The following is a 6,424-nucleotide window of genomic DNA, read 5'->3' as shown; positions in this document are numbered from 1 at the left end:
ACTGGTAGCTATTGTTATAAGAAAACTCGATCAATGGAAGGTAATTGCTCCATGATCCACTGAAATCCAATACACATGCTCTAAGGATGTCTTCCAGATTCTGTATCGTTCTTTCTGTTTTCCCATCCATTTGAGGATGGAACACTGTACTGAACTTCAAATTAATACCCATCGCTTTCTGTAATCCTTCCCAAAACTTTCATGTGAACTTCGGGTCCCTATCCGAAACTATCGACTTCGGCACTCCATGAACTCTCACAATTTCCTACACACAAAGCTCTGCATACCGCTCTACTGTATACACTGTTCTGACAGGTATAAAATGTGTCGACTTCGTGATTCTATCTATAATCACCCAAACCAAATCATGTTGCTTTGTGGTCTTAGGTAACCCCACCACAAAGTCTATAACAATCTCTTCCCATTTCCATTACGGAACATTAATAGTTGTAACAAACCAGACGATCTTTGGTGCTCTGCTTTTACTTGCTGGCATGTAAGGCACTTAGCGACATACTCCACTATATCCTTCTTCATTCCAGGCCACCAATATAACATCTTTAGGTCTTGGTACATTTGAGTAGTCCTTGGATGTAATGAATAAGGAGTAGTATGCACTTCATCAAGAATCTTTTTTTAACCTCTAGATCCGCATGCACACATATATTCGTTCATTGTACCTTAGTGTCCCACTGTCACTGAGGGTAAAGTCTTTGTTACTGCTGTCTTAAATCCATTGTTCATACCTTTGTATTTGCAGATCCTTATTTTTCCCTTCCTTAATTCTTTCCAACAAAGTTGAGTGTAGAGTTAGATTTGTTAGTCCTCCCCGATCAACTCTATGCCTGCTCATTCTATTTCTTCCATTAACTTAGCAGAAACATTTCTCATAGCCACGACTTACCATTGGCTCCTGCGACTTAGGGCGTCGGCTACCGAATTCGCCTTCCCCGAATGATACAAAAATTCGTAGTCGTAATCTTTTACCAGTTCCAACCACCTTCCTTGTCTCATATTTAACTCCTTTTAGGTAAATAAGTATTTCAAGCTCTTATGGCCTGTATAAATCTCACATTTCTCCCCATAGAGATAATGTCGCCATATCTTAAGTGCGAACACTACTGCTGCCAATTCCAGATCATGTGTTGGATAGTGCCGCTCATACTCCTTTAGCTGTCTAGATGCATATGCGATCACTATCTCTGCTTCCATCAATACACAACTCAGTCCTTGTTTTGACGTATCACAATATACTACAAATTTTTCATTTTCTTTCAGAAGGCTTAGTACAGGTGTCATGATGAGCTTATCTTTCAACTCCTAAAAACTTCGATCGCATTCCTTTTTGGATTGGACTTCGCCCGTCACCACGAAATAGAACAACATATGATACATGCAACACAGAGTGCCCGTGAGCTAACTCCAAGTAAGAAGAGTTGTGCAGGACACAACCCTCCAACCAATACTAAGACAACATATAACCAGAAATATTATCTTCATAGCAATACTAAACATACACAATATATTCATAAGACAAGATATAACTATAACATAACATATTCACAATCAGAATAAATCATATCAAAAACATGACTAACATAATATATCATACCATACCAAAATCACTCCAACCGAAGACCAATACTATTCTGGTCAAGTGTGCAACTGAGTACGAAAACATAAGCATACATTTCAACATATTATAAGCATGCAATTTATCATAATGTAAACATGCAAATTACCATATCGTAAGCATGTCACAAAAAACATACAACACATACATACATATCACAAATACACATATCATGCATAGCTTAAAACATAAATCATACTTATGACATATAAATAAACTTTTCTTAAGTACGTAGAGCGTACACTCTGCGTGCAAGTATCAACTCTTCTTACCTCAGGTCCAAGCAACAACAATAATTCAATTCTCTTCAAGTTCCCTTACTGGGCCCTAGTCTCAACATCAAACACCAAGATCTTAATTTTCATATCGAACCAAGACTTTGTTATAAATGCACCCATGCCCCTCCTAATGTCGATTCATACTCAAAATGTCCTCACAAAAGTCCCAAAATCATTCTACACAGAACCCCTAATCGGAGACACAAAAATCAAAACCAAAACATAAAGTTAAACCAAACTCCCTTTTCTGGGTGAGTAGCGTGGTTGCGCCAGGGCCTGGACGCGGTTGAGTTCACAGAGAGTTTTGACTTTCTGGATGTGTAGCGCGGTCGCGCTCGATGAGATTTCCAAAATAGTAGGATGCGATTTTTAATCCATTTTCCCTAAGAACATGAACTTAAACATCATCAAACCTATATTTAAACATACAACAATTCCATAATTAAAAAGCAGCATTCCTAAACATATCTAATCATTAATTTATCACTGATTCATGCATTCATTCAGAATTATCATAAATTCATGGTTAGGGTTCAAGAACCCTAACTTCATCTTCAACCTCTAGACAACTATTAACCATAACCTAAATTCTTAATCATTACCCATAAATCATTCCCTAGCATGTTTCTACCATTGAATCACAATCATAATTAAATCATGAATTCTACCTCCATTTCCCAAAAACTATGATAACCATATCCTATAGTTTATAGAGTAATTGAATCTTACCTCAAAATTGATTCCTAATTCACCAACCCTTCTAGATCTGAATGAGAGAGTGAAAGAATCCTTGCTTTGCTTGGGAAAGTGGCATCCATATTACGATATGCTTAACCCTAAGTCTCATCCTAAACTACTTATACTAATTCTAGAACCAAAAGACTAATTTACCCCAAATTCTAACTCTCTCATAACTAGGATCAAGTCTTTTTAGTAATTTCACATAAAGTTACTAGTTTTTAATTTCCTTAATTAACTTATGGCCCAAAAGTCGTCTAGATTATATTAAGGTCCTTAATTACATATTCTGTGACACTTATGCCCTTACAACTTGAAGGAATTATTATTGTTACTCATAAACGTACACAATTTCAATAATTGCTCACATAACATATTTCAAATCATAAACATAGTCAAATAGAGACATAAACATGTATTCACATAAAATTACAAAAATACCCCTAATGGTTACCATATTACAAAGATACCCCTCAAGGGTAAAATTACTGAATTTCCTTCACAAGCCAAATTACCAAAATACAATGATATGCTTGGACGTATATTACATCTATAAATACTATCATGAACTTATCCAAATAGTCATTGTATACTCTATTCATGAGATCCATAAATGTCGCATGGGCATTGGTAAGTCTAAAAGAAATTACAAGAAATTCATAATGCATGTACCTCATACAAAATGCTATCTTTGGAATATCCTCCTCCTTAACCTTTAACTGATGGTATCCTGATCTTAAGTCTATTTTTGAGAACACCACCTTTCCTTGAAGTTGATGAAAAATATTGTCTATCCTTGGCAAATGATATTTGTTCTTGATCGCGACCTTGTTGAGCTCCCTATAATTAATGCACATTTGCATTGATCCATTCTTCTTCTTTACAAACAACATCGGCGCTCCCCATGGTGAGTAACTTGGCCTAATGAACCCTAGGTCAAGCAGTTCTTGCAGCTAAACTTTCAACTCCTTCAATTTTGCTGGCGCCATTCTATAGGGTGCTATTAAGATTGGTGCTGTGTCTGGTGCTAGTTCGATCGTAAACTCGTTCCCTCGATGTAATGGGAATCCTGGTAAATCATCTGAAAAGACATCTAAGTAATCCCCTACTATTATTGTGTCTTCCGGTCTCTGTGTTCTGGTTTAAGTCGCGTTGACCACACTAGCAAAGAATCACATACATCTACGATGTAGCATCTTTCTAGCTTCTAATGCTGAAATGATTGGAATCCGTAGTCCCGTTTCTATCCTCATGAATGCGAAAGGCTCATCCCCGTCAGGCTTAAAAACAACATCGGTGCTCCTTATTCCCAATGTGGTTGGTTCCCTTATTATCCTTAGACCTCTTATCCTTACTAGATTTCCCCACATTATCATTTCTCTTCCTCTTCTGATCATTCGAGTTATAACTATTGGAGGCGTTTCTCCTTGCCTCCCTCTTAGCAACACCTTCTTTCCAAATCTTGTCTTCCATTCTCTCTACAATGGGAGCCCTTTTGAAAACCTGAGCATATGTATTGTTACCCCCTACTGACACAATCTCCACTTCTCTCGCTATCATGGGTTTCAAGCCGTGAACAAAATGATCCACTCTTGCTATGTTAGTTGGCACCAGGCCTGCCGCGAACTTGGCAAGTCTGTGAAATGTCAATGCATACTCAGTCATCGTCATATTCCCCTGGCTCAAAGTGGCAAACTCATCCACCTTTGAAGCTCGTACCACAACATTGTAGTACTTCTCATTGAATGCTTGCTGAAATTTTGCCCAGGTCATTACAGTAACATCCTTTGCTTGTGAGATGTTGTGTTTATCATTGAAGAAGAAGAAGTTCAAGGTAGTGGATTCAACATGGGTTTTGAAGAATCATCAAAGTTGAAGAATTGTGTTCCAACACTAGGGTTTGCATCATCTTTCTCAATCTTTCTTTGGTCTCTGTCAATCATAATTTTGTGTAGATTATAGTTATTGTGTTGGTGTAATCTCACTCTCCCCCAACAGAGCCTATATGAGCGCTCAAGTAAACCTAGCATCACAATGCTTGCGAGGGTTCCCAGGAAACATGACCTAGGGAACTCAAACAGGGGAGCCTATATGGGCGCTTGAGTAAACCTAGCATCACAATGCTTGGAACAAATAAACCTAAATCACCTGAGCATAGAGAACTCAAGTTACTTCCCGAGGACTAAGTACCAGCCAAGACCTAAGTCCCCTGTACTCGGGCGCAAGCCTTAAGTTGCCTAAACTTAAGCAAACAAGACCGATGTCCCCTGTACTCGGATGCAAGCCTTAAGTTGCCTAAACTTAAGCACACAAGACCCGACTCCCTTGTACTCGGGCACAAGCCTTAAGTTGCCTAAACTTAAGCAAGACCCGAGTCCCCTGTACTCGGGCACACGATTTAATTTGCCTAAACTTAAGAAAGCAATACCCAAGACCTGTGTACTTGAGCACAAGCCTTAAGTTGCCTAAACTTAAACAAATAAGACCCGAGTCCCCTGTACTCAGGCACAAGCCTTAAGTTGCCTAAACTTAAGCAAACAAGATCCGAGTCCCCTGTACTCGACCTTAAGTCTAAAGTTGCCTAAACATTGACACAAAAGACCTAAGTCTTCTGGACTGGGAATGCAAGCTAGAGAACTTAGAGTTACCTGTAGAGGACCTTAAGCCACGAAGTAACACTAAGTCCTTGAGTCGCTTAGACTCAAGCACAAGTCTCCTAAATTCAGACCCACATACATGCAATAATTTTTTTCTGCGTGATTTCGCATCACGTTAAATTTTTGAGAAAAATCTTGTACATTTATTAAGTCCAATTTGCGTTATTACTAAATGTTGTATATAAAACGTTAAGTAAAAGGAAAAAAGGCATGTAAATAGAGCAAAAAAGGCCATTAAAAGAAAATATTACAATATTGCTTGGGGGCTCAAGCATTAAGTTGTTTATACCCTAAATGGTTGGCTTGAAGGCCTATTTACTGTTGGTTTTTGATCATGTGATTGACAGTGCAACAGAAGCATGAGATAATATTTCAATGCAATAATAACAATTATCAAAGCATAAGAATGAATCACTTTAGGAACCATAACTAGAATGGGATCTTTCTCATGCGCATGAATCTAAATAAAATAGAAACTTACAAATACCTTTTTTAGATGTAGAACACATGTAGATCAAATAGCGTCTTAGCCTCCTAACCCACCATCTTCCATACTATGGCTGACACAAAGAGAAGGAGACAGTGGAATGTCTATGCTATTTGATAGGATACACAAGAACACACTTTTGAATCTCAACACATGAGAGAGCGTTCTTCTCACAATACAGAGATAACAAAGTTATCTATTTTTTTTCTCTTGGCAAATAACATTAATTGCATCTGATGTCTCTTTCTCATGATGTTATGTTATATTAATATAACAATCAAAAGAAGACCTAGCCCTAATCACAGTGGGCCACAGTCCATTTGGACTATGGTTGGCGCCAACTACAAGACTTTAGGCCCTGTGGTATTTTATCTCTATAAAATGCTATTTATTGGGCATTTATCATATTATTTTATGTAGTATACAATTATACCACAAAATTAAATATGACTAAATTAATTTCACAAAATTATTAATATAATTTTATTTGCCATTAAATATTATTTCATAAATAATATTTTAAATATTATTTCACAAATAATATTAATTTGTGAGATTAAAAATAATACTTTATTATTTTTAATTATTTCCTTTTAATACCAAAATCTTACCCCTGTGTTATCGAGCTAGT

Source organism: Humulus lupulus, chromosome 3 (genome assembly GCF_963169125.1).
Source record: "Humulus lupulus chromosome 3, drHumLupu1.1, whole genome shotgun sequence".
Taxonomy (NCBI): Eukaryota; Viridiplantae; Streptophyta; class Magnoliopsida; order Rosales; family Cannabaceae; genus Humulus; species Humulus lupulus.
This window is presented reverse-complemented; position numbering follows the sequence as displayed.